This window comes from Triticum aestivum, chromosome 5B, assembly GCF_018294505.1.
Source record: "Triticum aestivum cultivar Chinese Spring chromosome 5B, IWGSC CS RefSeq v2.1, whole genome shotgun sequence".
Taxonomy (NCBI): Eukaryota; Viridiplantae; Streptophyta; class Magnoliopsida; order Poales; family Poaceae; genus Triticum; species Triticum aestivum.
The window spans coordinates 22151996-22171760 of record NC_057807.1 but is presented as its reverse complement, the minus strand read 5'-3'; positions in this window follow the sequence as shown (position 1 = coordinate 22171760).

Genomic DNA, 19765 nt, shown 5'->3' with positions numbered 1-19765 from the left:
TCATCAACAATCGTAGTTTGGGCCGATTTGGGCCCGTTTCTTGCACTATTACTTTGTTTTGGGGGTCCCGGAGTGATTTCCATGAGTGACGAACTCTCGGATGCGTTTACATGTCGCTCATCAACACTCACAATTTTGGCCGATTCTGGTCCGTTTCGTGCACTATTACTCACTATTTAGGGGCCCCGAAGCGATTTCCATAGTTGTTGAACCCCAAGGTGCATTTAGGTGTCGGTCATGAACACTCACAGATTTGGCCGATTCTAGCCCGTTTCGTGGACTATTACTCACTGTTTTGGGGTCCCGGTGTGATTTCCACGATTAACTGACCCCGGGTGCGTTTACATGTCGGTCATGAACACTCGCAGTCTCGGCCGATTCTCGCTCGTTTTGGGACTATTACTCACTGTTTTGGGGTCCCGGAGTGATTTAGTTGATCAACGAACCGTGGGGTGCGTTTACGTGTCGGTCATCGATTCTGACCCATTTCATGGACTCACCGTTTTGAGGTCCCAAAGCGATTTCCATAGTTGTTGAACCCCAAGGTGCGCTTAAGCGTGGGTCATCAACAATCGTAGTTTGGGTCGATTCTGGCCCGTTTCTTAGACTATTACTTAGTTTTGGGGGTCCCGGAGTGATTTCCACGAATTACGAACCCCGGCGTGCGTTTACGTGTCGGTCATCAACACTCACAGTTTTGGCTGATTCTAGCCCATTTCATGGACAATTACTCACCATTTTGGGTACCCAAAGCGATTTCCATGTTTGTTGAACCCCATGGTGCGCTTACGTGTCGATCATCAACAATCGCAGTTTTGGCCAATTCTGACGCGTTTCGTGGACTATTACCCACCGTTTTGGGGTCCCGAAGTGATTTCCATAGTTGTTGAACCCCAAGGTGCGCATACGTGTCGGTCATCAACACTCACAGTTTTGGCCGATTCTGGCCCGTTTCTTGGAGTATTACTCACTGTTTTGGGGTCCCAGAGTGATTTCCACGGTTAAAGAACCGCGGGGTGCGTCTACGTGTCGGTCATCAACACTCACAATTTTCACCGATTGTGACCCGTTTCGTGGACTATTACTCACCGTTTTGGGGCCCCAAAGCGGTTTCCATGGTTGTTGAACCCCATGGTGCGCTTACGTGTCGATCATCAACAATCGCAGTTTGGGACGATTTTGGCCCGTTTCTTGCACTATTACTTAATTTTGGGGATCCCGTAGTGATTTCCACGATTGACAAACTCCGTGGTGCGTTTACGTGTCGGTCATCAACACACAATTTTGGCCGATTCTAGTTCGTTTCACGCACTATTACTCGCCGTTTTGGCGTCCCAGAGCGATTTCCATGATTGACAATTCCCGTGGTGCATTTGCGTCTCTGTCCTCAACACTCATAGTTTTGGCCAATTCTGATGCGATTCGTGGACTATTACTCAACATTTAGGGGTCCCGAAGCGATTTCCATAGTTGTTGAACCCCAAAATGAGTTTACGTGTCGGTCATGAACACTCACAGTTTTGGCCGATTTTGGCCCATTTCGTGGACTATTGCTCACTGTTTTGGTGTCCCGGTGTGACTTGCACAACTAACAAACCTCGGGGTGTGTTCACGTGTCGATCATCAACACTCACAGTTTTGACCGATTCTGGCTCGTTTTGTGACACTCGCAGTTTTGGCCGATTCTGGCCCGTTTCTTGGACTATTACTCAATGGTTTGGGGTCCCAGAGTGATTTCCTTGATTAGCAAACCTCGGGGTGCGTTTACGTGTCGGTCATCAACACTCGTGGTTTTTGTCGATTTCCACTAGTGATTTCCACGATTTACGGACCCCTGGGTGCGTTTACGTGTCGCTCATCAACACTCATAGTTTTGGCCAATTCTGACGCGTTTCGTGGACTATTACTCACTGTTTTGGGGTCCCGAAGTGATTTCCATAGTTGTTGAACCCTAAGGTGCGCTTACATGTCGGTCATCAACGCTCACAGTTTTGGCCGATACTGACCCGTTTCATGGACTATTACTCACCTTTTTGTGGTCCCGGAGTGATTTCCACGGTTAGTGAACCCTGGGGTGCGTTTCCGTGTCGGTCATCACACTCACAGTTTTCGCCAATTTTGACCCGTTTCGTGGACTATTACTCACCGTTTTGGGGTCCCAAAGCTATTTCCATGGTTGTTGAACCCCATGGTGCGCTTAAGTGTAGGTCACCAAAAATCGCAGTTTGGGTCGATTCTGGCCCGTTTCTTAGACCATTACTTAGTTTTGGGGCTCCCGGAGTGATTTCCACGATTTACGAACCCCGAGGTGCGGTTACATGTCGGTCATCAACACTCATAGTTTTGGCCGACTCTGGCCCGTTTCGTGGACTATTACTCACCATTCTGGGGCCCCAAAACCATTTCCATGGTTGTTGAACCCCATGGTGCGCTTACATGTCGATCATCAACAATCGTAGTTTGGGCCGATTTGGGCCCGTTTCTTTCACTATTACTTTGTTTTGGGGGTCCCGGAGTGATTTCCATGATTGACGAACTCTCGGATGCGTTTACATGTCGCTCATCAACACTCACAATTTTGGCCGATTCTGGTCCGTTTCGTGCACTATTACTCACCATTTAGGGGCCCCGAAGCGATTTCCATAGTTGTTGAACCCCAAGGTGCGTTTACGTGTCGGTCATGAACACTCACAGATTTGGCCGATTCTAGCCCGTTTCGTGGACTATTACTCACTGTTTTGGGGTCCCGGTGTGATTTCCATGATTAACTGACCCCGGGTGCGTTTACATGTCGGTCATGAACACTCGCAGTCTCGGCCGATTCTCGCTCGTTTTGGGACTATTACTCACTGTTTTGGGGTCCCGGAGTGATTTAGTTGATCAACGAACCGTGGGGTGCGTTTACGTGTCGGTCATCGATTCTGACCCATTTCATGGACTCACCGTTTTGAGGTCCCAAAGCGATTTCCATAGTTGTTGAACCCCAAGGTGCGCTTAAGCGTGGGTCATGAACAATCGTAGTTTGGGTCGATTCTGGCCCGTTTCTTAGACTATTAGTTAGTTTTGGGGGTCCCGGAGTGATTTCCACGAATTACGAACCCTGGCGTGCGTTTACGTGTCGGTCATCAACACTCACATTTTTGGCTGATTCTAGCCCATTTCATGGACAATTACTCACCATTTTGGGTACCCAAAGCGATTTCCATGTTTGTTGAACCCCATGGTGCGCTTACGTGTCGATCATCAACAATCGCAGTTTTGGCCAATTCTGACGCGTTTCGTGGACTATTACCCACCTTTTTGGGGTCCCGAAGTGATTTCCATAGTTGTTGAACCCCAAGGTGCGCATACGTGTCGGTCATCAACACTCATAGTTTAGGCCGATTCTGGCCCGTTTCGTGGAGTATTACTCACTGTTTTGGGGTCCCAGAGTGATTTCCACGGTTAAAGAACCGCGGGGTGCGTCTACGTGTCGGTCATCAACACTCACAATTTTCACCGATTGTGACCCGTTTCGTGGACTATTACTCACCGTTTTGGGGCCCCAAAGCGGTTTCCATGGTTGTTGAACCCCATGGTGCGCTTACGTGTCGATCATCAACAATCGCAGTTTGGGACGATTTTGGCCCGTTTCTTGCACTATTACTTAATTTTGGGGATCCCGTAGTGATTTCCACGATTGACAAACTCCGTGGTGCGTTTACGTGTCGGTCATCAACACACAATTTTGGCCGATTCTGGTTCGTTTCACGCACTATTACTCGCCGTTTTGGCGTCCCGGAGCGATTTCCATGATTGACAATTCCCGTGGTGCATTTGCGTGTCTGTCCTCAACACTCATAGTTTTGCCCAATTCTGACGCGATTCGTGGACTATTACTCAACATTTAGGGGTCCCGAAGCGATTTCCATAGTTGTTGAACCCCAAAATGCGTTTACGTGTCGGTCATGAACACTCACAGTTTTGGCCGATTTTGGCCCGTTTCGTGGACTATTGCTCACTGTTTTGGGGTCCCGGTGTAAGTTGCACAACTAACAAACCTCGGGGTGTGTTTACGGGTCGATCATCAACACTCATAGTTTTGACCGATTCTGGCTCGTTTTGTGACACTCGCAGTTTTGGCCGATTCTGGCCTGTTTCTTGGACTATTACTCAATGGTTTGGGGTCCCAGAGTGATTTCCTTGATTAACAAACCTCGGGGTGCGTTTACGTGTCGTTCATCAACACTCGTGGTTTTTGTCGATTTCCACTAGTGATTTCCACGATTTACGGACCCCTGGGTGCGTTTACGTGTCGCTCATCAACACTCATAGTTTTTGCCAATTCTGACGCGTTTCGTGGACTATTACTCACTGTTTTGGGGTCCCGAAGTGATTTCCATAGTTGTTGAACCCTAAGGTGCGCTTACATGTCGGTCATCAACGCTCACAGTTTTGGCCGATACTGACCCGTTTCATGGACTATTACTCACCTTTTTGTGGTCCCGGAGTGATTTCCACGGTTAGTGAACCCTGGGGTGCGTTTCCGTGTCGGTCATCACACTCACAGTTTTCGCCAATTTTGACCCGTTTCGTGGACTATTACTCACCGTTTTGGGGTCCCAAAGCTATTTCCATGGTTGTTGAACCCCAAGGTGCGCTTAAGTGTAGGTCACCAAAAATCGCAGATTGGGTCGATTCTCGCCCGTTCCTTAGACTATTACTTAGTTTGGGGGGTCCCAGAGTGATTTTCAAGATTTCGGAACCCCGGGGTGCAGTTACGTGTCGGTTATCAACACTCACAGTTTTGGCCGACTCTGGCCCGTTTCGTGGACTATTACTCACCATTCTGGGGCCCCAAAACCATTTCCATGGTTGTTGAACCCCATGGTGCGCTTACATGTCGATCATCAACAATCGTAGTTTGGGCCGATTTGGGCCCGTTTCTTGCACTATTACTTTGTTTTGGTGGTCCCGGAGTGATTTCCATGATTGACGAACTCTCGGGTGCGTTTACATGTCGCTCATCAACACTCACAATTTTGGCCGATTCTGGTCCGTTTCGTGCACTATTACTCACCATTTAGGGGCCCCGAAGCGATTTCCATAGTTGTTGAACCCCAAGGTGCGTTTACGTGTCGGTCATGAACACTCACAGATTTGGCCGATTCTAGCCCGTTTCGTGGACTATTACTCACTGTTTTGGGGTCCCGGTGTGATTTCCATGATTAACTGACCCCGGGTGCGTTTACATGTCGGTCATGAACACTCGCAGTCTCGGCCGATTCTCGCTCGTTTTGGGACTATTACTCACTGTTTTGGGGTCCCGGAGTGATTTAGTTGATCAACGAACCGTGGGGTGCGTTTACGTGTCGGTCATCGATTCTGACCCATTTCATGGACTCACCGTTTTGAGGTCCCAAAGCGATTTCCATAGTTGTTGAACCCCAAGGTGCGCTTAAGCGTGGGTCATCAACAATCGTAGTTTGGGTCGATTCTGGCCCGTTTCTTAGACTATTAGTTAGTTTTGGGGGTCCCGGAGTGATTTCCACGAATTACGAACCCTGGCGTGCGTTTACGTGTCAGTCATCAACACTCACATTTTTGGCTGATTCTAGCCCATTTCATGGACAATTACTCACCATTTTGGGTACCCAAAGCGATTTCCATGTTTGTTGAACCCCATGGTGCGCTTACGTGTCGATCATCAACAATCGCAGTTTTGGCCAATTCTGACGCGTTTCGTGGACTATTACCCACCGTTTTGGGGTCCCAAAGTGATTTCCATAGTTGTTGAACCCCAAGGTGCGCATACGTGTCGGTCATCAACACTCACAGTTTTGGCCGATTCTGGCCCGTTTCGTGGAGTATTACTCACTGTTTTGGGGTCCCAGAGTGATTTCCACGGTTAAAGAACCGCGGGGTGCGTCTACGTGTCAGTCATCAACACTCACAATTTTCACCGATTGTGACCCGTTTCGTGGACTATTACTCACCGTTTTGGGGCCCCAAAGCGGTTTCCATGGTTGTTGAACCCCATGGTGCGCTTACGTGTCGATCATCAACAATCGCAGTTTGGGACGATTCTAGCCCGTTTCGTGGACTATTGCTCACTGTTTTGGGGTCCCGGTGTAACTTGCACAACTAACAAACCTCGGGGTGTGTTTGCGTGTCGATCATCAACACTCACAGTTTTGACCGATTCTGGCTCGTTTTGTGACACTCGCAGTTTTGGCCGATTCTGGCCCGTTTCCTGGACTATTACTCAATGGTTTGGGGTCCCAGAGTGATTTCCTTGATTAACAAACCTCGGGGTGTGTTTACGTGTCGGTCATCAACACTCGTGGTTTTTGTCGATTTCCACTAGTGATTTCCACGATTTACGAACCCCTGGGTGCGTTTACGTGTCGCTCATCAACACTCATAGTTTTGGCCAATTCTGACGCGTTTCGTGGACTATTACTCACTGTTTTGGGGTCCCGAAGTGATTTCCATAGTTGTTGAACCCTAAGGTGCGCTTACATGTCGGTCATCAACGCTCACAGTTTTGGCCGATACTGACCCGTTTCATGGACTATTACTCACCTTTTTGTGGTCCCGGAGTGATTTCCACGGTTAGTGAACCCTGGGGTGCGTTTCCGTGTCGGTCATCACACTCACAGTTTTCGCCAATTTTGACCCGTTTCGTGGACTATTACTCACCGTTTTGGGGTCCCAAAGCTATTTCCATGGTTGTTGAACCCCAAGGTGCGCTTAAGTGTAGGTCACCAAAAATCGCAGTTTGGGTCGATTCTGGCCCGTTTCTTAGACCATTACTTAGTTTTGGCGCTCCCAGAGTGATTTCCACGATTTACGAACCCCGAGGTGCGGTTACATGTCGGTCATCAACACTCACAGTTTTGGCCGACTCTGGCCCGTTTCGTGGACTATTACTCACCATTCTGGGGCCCCAAAACCATTTCCATGGTTGTTGAACCCCATGGTGCGCTTACATGTCGATCATCAACAATCGTAGTTTGGGCCGATTTGGGCCCGTTTCTTTCACTATTACTTTGTTTTGGGGGTCCCGGAGTGATTTCCATGATTGACGAACTCTCGGATGCGTTTACATGTCGCTCATCAACACTCACAATTTTGGCCGATTCTGGTCCGTTTCGTGCACTATTACTCACCATTTAGGGGCCCCGAAGCGATTTCCATAGTTGTTGAACCCCAAGGTGCGTTTACGTGTCGGTCATGAACACTCACAGATTTGGCCGATTCTAGCCCGTTTCGTGGACTATTGCTCACTGTTTTGGGGTCCCGGTGTAACTTGCACAACTAACAAACCTCGGGGTGTGTTTACGTGTCGATCATCAACACTCACAGTTTTGACCGATTCTGGCTCGTTTTGTGACACTCGCAGTTTTGGCCGATTCTGGCCCGTTTCTTGGACTATTACTCAATGGTTTGGGGTCCCAGAGTGATTTCCTTGATTAAAAAACCTCGGGGTGCGTTTACGTGTCGGGCATCAACACTCGTGGTTTTTGTCGATTTCCACTAGTGATTTCGACGATTTACGGACCCCTGGGTGCGTTTACGTGTCGCTCATCAACACTCATAGTTTTGGCCAATTCTGACGCGTTTCGTGGACTATTACTCACTGTTTTGGGGTCCCGAAGTGATTTCCATAGTTGTTGAACCCTAAGGTGCGCTTACATGTCGGTCATCAACGCTCACAGTTTTGGCCGATACTGACCCGTTTCATGGACTATTACTCACCTTTTTGTGGTCCCGGAGTGATTTCCACGGTTAGTGAACCCTGGGGTGCGTTTCCGTGTCGGTCATCACACTCACAGTTTTCGCCAATTTTGACCCGTTTCGTGGACTATTACTCACCGTTTTGGGGTCCCAAAGCTATTTCCATGGTTGTTGAACCCCAAGGTGCGCTTAAGTGTAGGTCACCAAAAATCGCAGTTTGGGTCGATTCTGGCCCGTTTCTTAGACCATTACTTAGTTTTGGGGCTCCCAGAGTGATTTCCACGATTTACGAACCCCGAGGTGCGGTTACATGTCGGTCATCAACACTCACAGTTTTGGCCGACTCTGGCCCGTTTCGTGGACTATTACTCACCATTCTGGGGCCCCAAAACCATTTCCATGGTTGTTGAACCCCATGGTGCGCTTACATGTCGATCATCAACAATCGTAGCTTGGGCCGATTTGGGCCCGTTTCTTTCACTATTACTTTGTTTTGGGGGTCCCGGAGTGATTTCCATGATTGACGAACTCTCGGATGCGTTTACATGTCGCTCATCAACACTCACAATTTTGGCCGATTCTGGTCCGTTTCGTGCACTATTACTCACCATTTAGGGGCCCCGAAGCGATTTCCATAGTTGTTGAACCCCAAGGTGCGTTTACGTGTCGGTCATGAACACTCACAGATTTGGCCGATTCTAGCCCGTTTCGTGGACTATTACTCACTGTTTTGGGGTCCCGGTGTGATTTCCATGATTAACTGACCCCGGGTGCGTTTACATGTCGGTCATGAACACTCGCAGTCTCGGCCGATTCTCGCTCGTTTTGGGACTATTACTCACTGTTTTGGGGTCCCGGAGTGATTTAGTTGATCAACGAACCGTGGGGTGCGTTTACGTGTCGGTCATCGATTCTGACCCATTTCATGGACTCACCGTTTTGAGGTCCCAAAGCGATTTCCATAGTTGTTGAACCCCAAGGTGCGCTTAAGCGTGGGTCATCAACAATCGTAGTTTGGGTCGATTCTGGCCCGTTTCTTAGACTATTAGTTAGTTTTGGGGGTCCCGGAGTGATTTCCACGAATTACGAACCCTGGCGTGCGTTTACGTGTCGGTCATCAACACTCACATTTTTGGCTGATTCTAGCCCATTTCATGGACAATTACTCACCATTTTGGGTACCCAAAGCGATTTCCATGTTTGTTGAACCCCATGGTGCGCTTACGTGTCGATCATCAACAATCGCAGTTTTGGCCAATTCTGACGCGTTTCGTGGACTATTACCCACCGTTTTGGGGTCCCGAAGTGATTTCCATAGTTGTTGAACCCCAAGGTGCGCATACGTGTCGGTCATCAACACTCACAGTTTTGGCCGATTCTGGCCCGTTTCGTGGAGTATTACTCACTGTTTTGGGGTCCCAGAGTGATTTCCACGGTTAAAGAACCGCGGGGTGCGTCTACGTGTCAGTCATCAACACTCACAATTTTCACCGATTGTGACCCGTTTCGTGGACTATTACTCACCGTTTTGGGGCCCCAAAGCGGTTTCCATGGTTGTTGAACCCCATGGTGCGCTTACGTGTCGATCATCAACAATCGCAGTTTGGGACGATTTTGGCCCGTTTCTTGCACTATTACTTAATTTTGGGGATCCCGTAGTGATTTCCACGATTGACAAACTCCGTGGTGCGTTTACGTGTCGGTCATCAACACACAATTTTGGCCGATTCTGGTTCGTTTCACGCACTATTACTCGCCGTTTTGGCGTCCCAGAGCGATTTCCATGATTGACAATTCCCGTGGTGCATTTGCGTGTCTGTCCTCAACACTCATAGTTTTGGCCAATTCTGACGCGATTCGTGGACTATTACTCAACATTTAGGGGTCCCGAAGCGATTTCCATAGTTGTTGAACCCCAAAATGCGTTTACGTGTCGGTCATGAACACTCACAGTTTTGGCCGATTTTGGCCCGTTTCGTGGACTATTGCTCACTGTTTTGGGGTCTCGGTGTGACTTGCACAACTAACAAACCTCGGGGTGTGTTTACGTGTCGATCATCAACACTCACAATTTTGACCGATTCTGGCTCGTTTTGTGACACTCGCAGTTTTGGCCGATTCTGGCCCGTTTCTTGGACTATTACTCAATGGTTTGGGGTCCCAGAGTGATTTCCTTGATTAACAAACCTCGGGGTGCGTTTACGTGTCGGTCATCAACACTCGTGGTTTTTGTCGATTTCCACTAGTGATTTCCATGATTTACGGACCCCTGGGTGCGTTTACGTGTCGCTCATCAACACTCATAGTTTTGGCCAATTCTGACGCGTTTCGTGGACTATTACTCACTGTTTTGGGGTCCCGAAGTGATTTCCATAGTTGTTGAACCCTAAGGTGCGCTTACATGTCGGTCATCAACGCTCACAGTTTTGGCCGATACTGACCCGTTTCATGGACTATTACTCACCTTTTTGTGGTCCCGGAGTGATTTCCATGGTTAGTGAACCCTGCGGTGAGTTTCCGTGTCGGTCATCACACTCACAGTTTTCGCCAATTTTGACCCGTTTCGTGGACTATTACTCACCATTTTGGGGTCCCAAAGCTATTTCCATGGTTGTTGAACCCCAAGGTGCGCTTAAGTGTAGGTCACCAAAAATCGCAGTTTGGGTCGATTCTGGCCCGTTTCTTAGACCATTACTTAGTTTTGGGGCTCCCGGAGTGATTTCCACGATTTACGAACCCCGAGGTGCGGTTACATGTCGGTCATCAACACTCACAGTTTTGGCCGACTCTGGCCCGTTTCGTGGACTATTACTCACCATTCTCGGGCCCCAAAGCCATTTCCATGGTTGTTGAACCCCATGGTGCGCTTACATGTCGATCATCAACAATCGTAGTTTGGGCCGATTTGGGCCCGTTTCTTTCACTATTACTTTGTTTTGGGGGTCCCGGAGTGATTTCCATGATTGACGAACTCTCGGATGCGTTTACATGTCGCTCATCAACACTCACAATTTTGGCCGATTCTGGTCCGTTTCGTGCACTATTACTCACCATTTAGGGGCCCCGAAACGATTTCCATAGTTGTTGAACCCCAAGGTGCGTTTACGTGTCGGTCATGAACACTCACTGTTTTGGGGTCCCGGTATGATTTCCACGATTAACTGACCCCGAGTGCGTTTACATGTCGGTCATGAACACTCGCAGTCTCGGCCGATTCTCGCTCGTTTTGGGACTATTTCTCACTGTTTTGGGGTCCCGGAGTGATTGAGTTGATCAACGAACCGTGGGGTGCGTTTACGTGTCGGTCATCGATTCTGACCCATTTCATGGACTCACCGTTTTGAGGTCCCAAAGCGATTTCCATAGTTGTTGAACCCCAAGGTGCGCTTAAGCGTGGGTCATCAACAATCGTAGTTTGGGTCGATTCTGGGCCGTTTCTTAGACTATTACTTAGTTTTGGGGGTCCCGGAGTGATTTCCACGAATTACGAACCCCGGCGTGCGTTTACGTGTCGGTCATCAACACTCACAGTTTTGGCTGATTCTAGCCCATTTCATGGACAATTACTCACCATTTTGGGTACCCAAAGCGATTTCCATGTTTGTTGAACCCCATGGTGCGCTTACGTGTCGATCATCAACAATCGCAGTTTTGGCCAATTCTGACGCGTTTCGTGGACTATTACCCACCATTTTGGGGTCCCAAAGTGATTTCCATAGTTGTTGAACCCCAAGGTGCGCATACGTGTCGGTCATCAACACTCACAGTTTTGGCCGATTCTGGCCCGTTTCGTGGAGTATTACTCAGTGTTTTGGGGTGCCAGAGTGATTTCCACGGTTAAAGAACCGCGGGGTGCATCTACGTGTCGGTCATCAACACTCACAATTTTCACCGATTGTGACCCGTTTCGTGGACTATCACTCACCGTTTTGGGGCCCCAAAGCGGTTTCCATGGTTGTTGAACCCCATGGTGCGCTTACGTGTCGATCATCAACAATCGCAGTTTGGGACGATTTTGGCCCGTTTCGTGGACTATTGCTCACTGTTTTGGGGTCCCGGTGTGACTTGCACAACTAACAAACCTCGGGGTGTGTTTACGTGTCGATCATCAACACTCACAGTTTTGACCGATTCTGGCTCGTTTTGTGACACTCGCAGTTTTGGCCGATTCTGGCCCGTTTCTTGGACTATTACTCAATGGTTTGGGGTCCCAGACTGATTTCCTTGATTAACAAACCTCGGGGTGCGTTTACGTGTCGGTCATCAACACTCGTGGTTTTTGCCGATTTCCACTAGTGATTTCCACGATTTACGGACCCCTGGGTGCGTTTACGTGTCGCTTATCAACACTCATAGTTTTGGCCAATTCTGACGCGTTTCGTGGACTATTACTCACTGTTTTAGGGTCCCGAAGTGATTTCCATAGTTGTTGAACCCTAAGGTGCGCTTACATGTCGGTCATCAACGCTCACAGTTTTGGCCGATACTGACCCGTTTCATGGACTATTACTCACCTTTTTGTGGTCCCGGAGTGATTTCCACGGTTAGTGAACCCTGGGGTGCGTTTCCGTGTCGGTCATCACACTCACAGTTTTCGCCAATTTTGACCCGTTTCGTGGACTATTACTCACCGTTTTGGGGTCCCAAAGCTATTTCCATGGTTGTTGAACCCCAAGGTGCGCTTAAGTGTAGGTCACCAAAAATCGCAGTTTGGGTCGATTCTGGCCCGTTTCTTAGACCATTACTTAGTTTTGGGGCTCCCAGAGTGATTTCCACGATTTACGAACCCCGAGGTGCGGTTACATGTCGGTCATCAACACTCAAAGTTTTGGCCGACTCTGGCCCATTTCGTGGACTATTACTCACCATTCTGGGGCCCCAAAGCCATTTCCATGGTTGTTGAACCCCATGGTGCGCTTACATGTCGATCATCAACAATCGTAGTTTGGGCCGATTTGGGCCCGTTTCTTGCACTATTACTTTGTTTTGGGGGTCCCGGAGTGATTTCCATGATTGACGAACTCTCTGATGCGTTTACATGTCGCTCATCAACACTCACAATTTTGGCCGATTCTGGTCCGTTTCGTGCACTATTACTCACCATTTAGGGGCCCCGAAGCGATTTCCATAGTTGTTGAACCCCAAGGTGCGTTTATGTGTCGGTCATGAACACTCACAGATTTGGCCGATTCTAGCCCGTTTCGTGGACTATTACTCACTGTTTTGGGGTCCAGTTGTGATTTCCACGATTAACTGACCCCGGGTGCGTTTACATGTCGGTCATGAACACTCGCAGTCTCGGCCGATTCTCGCTCGTTTTGGGACTATTACTCACTGTTTTGGGGTCCCGGAGTGATTTAGTTGATCAACGAACCGTGCGGTGCATTTACGTGTCGGTCATCGATTCTGACCCATTTCATGGACTCACCGTTTTGAGGTCCCAAAGCGATTTCCATAGTTGTTGAACCCCAAGGTGCGCTTAAGCGTGGGTCATCAACAATCGTAGTTTGGGTCGATTCTGGCCCGTTTCTTAGACTATTACTTAGTTTTGGGGGTCCCGTAGTGATTTCCACGAATTACGAACCCCGGCGTGCGTTTACGTGTCGGTCATCAACACTCACAGTTTTGGCTGATTCTAGCCCATTTCATGGACAATTACTCACCATTTTGGGTACCCAAAGCGATTTCCATGTTTGTTGAACCCCATGGTGCGCTTACGTGTCGATCATCAACAATCGCAGTTTTGGCCAATTCTGACGTGTTTCGTGGACTATTACCCACCGTTTTGGGGTCCCGAAGTGATTTCCATAGTTGTTGAACCCCAAGGTGCGCATACGTGTCGGTCATCAACACTCACAGTTTTGGCCGATTCTGGCCCGTTTCGTGGAGTATTACTCACTGTTTTGGGGTCCCAGAGTGATTTCCACGGTTAAAGAACCGCGGGGTGCGTCTACGTGTCGGTCATCAACACTCACAATTTTCACCGATTGTGACCCGTTTCATGGACTATTACTCACCGTTTTGGGGCCCCAAAGCGGTTTCCATGGTTGTTGAACCCCATGGTGCGCTTACGTGTCGATCATCAACAATCGCAGTTTGGGCCGATTTTGGCCCGTTTCTTGCACTATTACTTAATTTTGGGGATCCCGTAGTGATTTCCACGATTGACAAACTCCGTGGTGCGTTTACGTGTCGGTCATCAACACACAATTTTGGCCGATTCTGGTTCGTTTCACGCACTATTACTCGCCGTTTTGGCGTCCCAGAGCGATTTCCATGATTGACAATTCCCGTGGTGCGTTTGCGTGTGTGTCCTCAATACTCACAGTTTTGGCCAATTCTGACGCGATTCGTGGACTATTACTCAACATTTAGGGGTCCCGAAGCGATTTCCATAGTTGTTGAACCCCAAAATGCGTTTACGTGTCGGTCATGAACACTCACAGTTTTGGCCGATTTTGGCCCGTTTCGTGGACTATTGCTCACTGTTTTGGGGTCCCGGTGTGACTTGCACAACTAACAAACCTCGGGGTGTGTTTACGTGTCGATCATCAACACTCACAGTTTTGACCGATTCTGGCTCGTTTTGTGACACTCGCAGTTTTGGCCGATTCTGGCCCGTTTCTTGGACTATTACTCAATGGTTTGGGGTCCCAGAGTGATTTCCTTGATTAACAAACCTCGGGGTGCGTTTACGTGTCGGTCATCAACACTCGTGGTTTTTGTCGATTTCCACTAGTGATTTCCACGATTTACGGACCCCTGGGTGCGTTTACGTGTCGCTCATCAACACTCATAGTTTTGGCCAATTCTGACGCGTTTCGTGGACTATTACTCACTGTTTTGGGGTCCCGAAGTGATTTCCATAGTTGTTGAACCCTAAGGTGCGCTTACATGTCGGTCATCAACGCTCACAGTTTTGGACGATACTGACCCGTTTCATGGACTATTACTCACCTTTTTGTGGTCCCGGAGTGATTTCCACGGTTAGTGAACCCTGGGGTGCGTTTCCGTGTCGGTCATCACACTCACAGTTTTCGCCAATTTTGACCCGTTTCGTGGACTATTACTCACCATTTTGGGGTCCCAAAGCTATTTCCATGGTTGTTGAACCCCATGGTGCGCTTAAGTGTAGGTCACCAAAAATCGCAGTTTGGGTCGATTCTGGCCCGTTTCTTAGACCATTACTTAGTTTTGGGGCTCCCGGAGTGATTTCCACGATTTACGAACCCCGAGGTGCGGTTACATGTCGGTCATCAACACTCACAGTTTTGGCCGACTCTGGCCCGTTTCGTGGACTATTACTCACCATTCTGGGGCCCCAAAGCCATTTCCATGGTTGTTGAACCCCATGGTGCGCTTACATGTCGATCATCAACAATCGTAGTTTGGGCCGATTTGGGCCCGTTTCTTTCACTATTACTTTGTTTTGGGGGTCCCGGAGTGATTTCCATGATTGACGAACTCTCGGATGCGTTTACATGTCGCTCATCAACACTCACAATTTTGGCCGATTCTGGTCCGTTTCGTGCACTATTACTCACCATTTAGGGGCCCCGAAGCGATTTCCATAGTTGTTGAACCCCAAGGTGCGTTTACGTGTCGGTCATGAACACTCACTGTTTTGGGGTCCCGGTGTGATTTCCACGATTAACTGACCCCGAGTGCGTTTACATGTCGGTCATGAACACTCGCAGTCTCGGCCGATTCTCGCTCGTTTTGGGACTATTTCTCACTGTTTTGGGGTCCCGGAGTGATTTAGTTGATCAACGAACCGTGGGGTGTGTTTACGTGTCGGTCATCGATTCTGACCCATTTCATGGACTCACCGTTTTGAGGTCCCAAAGCGATTTCCATAGTTGTTGAACCCCAAGGTGCGCTTAAGCGTGGGTCATCAACAATCGTAGTTTGGGTCGATTCTGGGCCGTTTCTTAGACTATTACTTTGTTTTGGGGGTCCCGGAGTGATTTCCACGAATTACAAACCCCGGCGTGCGTTTACGTGTCGGTCATCAACACTCACAGTTTTGGCTGATTCTAGCCCATTTCATGGACAATTACTCACCATTTTGGGTACCCAAAGCGATTTCCATGTTTGTTGAACCCCATGGTGCGCTTACGTGTCGATCATCAACAATCGCAGTTTTGGCCAATTCTGACGCGTTTCGTGGACTATTACCCACCGTTTTGGGGTCCCAAAGTGATTTCCATAGTTGTTGAACCCCAAGGTGCGCATACGTGTCGGTCATCAACACTCACAGTTTTGGCCGATTCTGGCCCGTTTCGTGGAGTATTACTCACTGTTTTGGGCTGCCAGAGTGATTTCCACGGTTAAAGAACCGCGGGGTGCATCTACGTGTCGGTCATCAACACTCGCAATTTTCACCGATTGTGACCCGTTTCGTGGACTATTACTCACCGTTTTGGGGCCCCAAAGCGGTTTCCATGGTTGTTGAACCCCATGGTGCGCTTACGTGTCGATCATCAACAATCGCAGTTTGGGACGATTTTGGCCCGTTTCGTGGACTATTGCTCACTGTTTTGGGGTCCCGGTGTGACTTGCACAACTAACAAACCTCGGGGTGTGTTTACGTGTCGATCATCAACACTCACAGTTTTGACCGATTCTGGCTCGTTTTGTGACACTCGCAGTTTTGGCCGATTCTGGCCCGTTTCTTGGACTATTACTCAATGGTTTGGGGTCCCAGACTGATTTCCTTGATTAACAAACCTCGGGGTGCGTTTACGTGTCGGTCATCAACACTCGTGGTTTTTGTCGATTTCCACTAGTGATTTCCACGATTTACGGACCCCTGGGTGCGTTTACGTGTCGCTTATCACCACTCATAGTTTTGGCCAATTCTGACGCGTTTCGTGGACTATTACTCACTGTTTTAGGGTCCCGAAGTGATTTCCATAGTTGTTGAACCCTAAGGTGCGCTTACATGTCGGTCATCAACGCTCACAGTTTTGGCCGATACTGACCCGTTTCATGGACTATTACTCACCTTTTTGTGGTCCCGGAGTGATTTCCACGGTTAGTGAACCCTGGGGTGCGTTTCCGTGTCGGTCATCACACTCACAGTTTTCGCCAATTTTGACCCGTTTCGTGGACTATTACTCACCGTTTTGGGGTCCCAAAGCTATTTCCATGGTTGTTGAACCCCAAGGTGCGCTTAAGTGTAGGTCACCAAAAATCGCAGTTTGGGTCGATTCTGGCCCGTTTCTTAGACCATTACTTAGTTTTCGGGCTCCCGGAGTGATTTCCACGATTTACGAACCCCGAGGTGCGGTTACATGTCGGTCATCAACACTCACAGTTTTGGCCGACTCTGGCCCGTTTCGTGGACTATTACTCACCATTCTGGGGCCCCAAAGCCATTTCCATGGTTGTTGCACCCCATGGTGCGCTTACATGTCGATCATCAACAATCGTAGTTTGGGCCGATTTGGGCCCGTTTCTTGCACTATTACTTTGTTTTGGGGGTCCTGGAGTGATTTCCATGATTGACGAACTCTCGGATGCGCTTACATGTCGCTCATCAACACTCACAATTTTGGCCGATTCTGGTCCGTTTCGTGCACTATTACTCACCATTTAGGGGCCCCGAAGCGATTTCCATAGTTGTTGAACCCCAAGGTGCGTTTATGTGTCGGTCATGAACACTCACAGATTTGGCCGATTCTAGCCCGTTTCCTGGACTATTACTCACTGTTTTGGGGTCCAGGTGTGATTTCCACGATTAACTGACCCCGGGTGCGTTTACATGTCGGTCATGAACACTCACAGTCTCGGCCGATTCTCGCTCGTTTTGGGACTATTACTCACTGTTTTGGGGTCCCGGAGTGATTTAGTTGATCAACGAACCGTGCGGTGCATTTACGTGTCGGTCATCGATTCTGACCCATTTCATGGACTCACCGTTTTGAGGTCCCAAAGCGATTTCCATAGTTGTTGAACCCCAAGGTGCGCTTAAGCGTGGGTCATCAACAATCGTAGTTTGGGTCGATTCTGGCCCGTTTCTTAGACTATTACTTAGTTTTGGGGGTCCCGTAGTGATTTCCACGAATTACGAACCCCGGCGTGCGTTTACGTGTCGGTCATCAACACTCACAGTTTTGGCTGATTCTAGCCCATTTCATGGACAATTACTCACCATTTTGGGTACCCAAAGCGATTTCCATGTTTGTTGAACCCCATGGTGCGCTTACGTGTCGATCATCAACAATCGCAGTTTTGGCCAATTCTGACGCGTTTCGTGGACTATTACCCACCGTTTTGGGGTCCCGAAGTGATTTCCATAGTTGTTGAACCCCAAGGTGCGTTTACGTGTCGGTCATGAACACTCACTGTTTTGGGGTCCCGGTGTGATTTCCACGATTAACTGACCCCGAGTGCGTTTACATGTCGGTCATGAACACTCGCAGTCTCGGCCGATTCTCGCTCGTTTTGGGACTATTTCTCACTGTTTTGGGGTCCCGGAGTGATTTAGTTGATCAACGAACCGTGGGGTGCGTTTACGTGTCGGTCATCGATTCTGACCCATTTCATGGACTCACCGTTTTGAGGTCCCAAAGCGATTTCCATAGTTGTTGAACCCCAAGGTGCGCTTAAGCGTGGGTCATCAACAATCGTAGTTTGGGTCGATTCTGGGCCGTTTCTTAGACTATTACTTAGTTTTGGGGGTCCCGGAGTGATTTCCACGAATTACAAACCCCGGCGTGCGTTTACGTGTCGGTCATCAACACTCACAGTTTTAGCTGATTCTAGCCCATTTCATGGACAATTACTCACCATTTTGGGTACCCAAAGCGATTTCCATGTTTGTTGAACCCCATGGTGCGCTTACGTGTCGATCATCAACAATCGCAGTTTTGGCCAATTCTGACGCGTTTCGTGGACTATTACCCACCGTTTTGGGGTCCCAAAGTGATTTCCATAGTTGTTGAACCCCAAGGTGCGCATACGTGTCGGTCATCAACACTCACAGTTTTGGCCGATTCTGGCCCGTTTCGTGGAGTATTACTCACTGTTTTGGGGTGCCAGAGTGATTTCCACGGTTAAAGAACCGCGGGGTGCATCTACGTGTCGGTCATCAACACTCACAATTTTCACCGATTGTGACCCGTTTCGTGGACTATTACTCACCGTTTTGGGGCCCCAAAGCGGTTTCCATGGTTGTTGAACCCCATGGTGCGCTTACGTGTCGATCATCAACAATCGCAGTTTGGGACGATTTTGGCCCGTTTCGTGGACTATTGCTCACTGTTTTGGGGTCCCGGTGTGACTTGCACAACTAACAAACCTCGGGGTGTGTTTACGTGTCGATCATCAACACTCACAGTTTTGACCGATTCTGGCTCGTTTTGTGACACTCGCAGTTTTGGCCGATTCTGGCCTGTTTCTTGGACTATTACTCAATGGTTTGGGGTCCCAGACTGATTTCCTTGATTAACAAACCTCGGGGTGCGTTTACGTGTCGGTCATCAACACTCGTGGTTTTTGTCGATTTCCACTAGTGATTTCCACGATTTACGGACCCCTGGGTGCGTTTACGTGTCGCTCATCAACACTCATAGTTTTGGCCAATTCTGACGCGTTTCGTGGACTATTACTCACTGTTTTAGGGTCCCGAAGTGATTTCCATAGTTGTTGAACCCTAAGGTGCGCTTACATGTCGGTCATCAACGCTCACAGTTTTGGCCGATACTGACCCGTTTCATGGACTATTACTCACCTTTTTGTGGTCCCGGAGTGATTTCCACGGTTAGTGAACCCTGGGGTGCGTTTCCGTGTCGGTCATCACACTCACAGTTTTCGCCAATTTTGACCCGTTTCGTGGACTATTACTCACCGTTTTGGGGTCCCAAAGCTATTTCCATGGTTGTTGAACCCCAAGGTGCGCTTAAGTGTAGGTCACCAAAAATCGCAGTTTGGGTCGATTCTGGCCCGTTTCTTAGACCATTACTTAGTTTTGGGGCTCCCAGAGTGATTTCCACGATTTACGAACCCCGAGGTGCGGTTACATGTCGGTCATCAACACTCA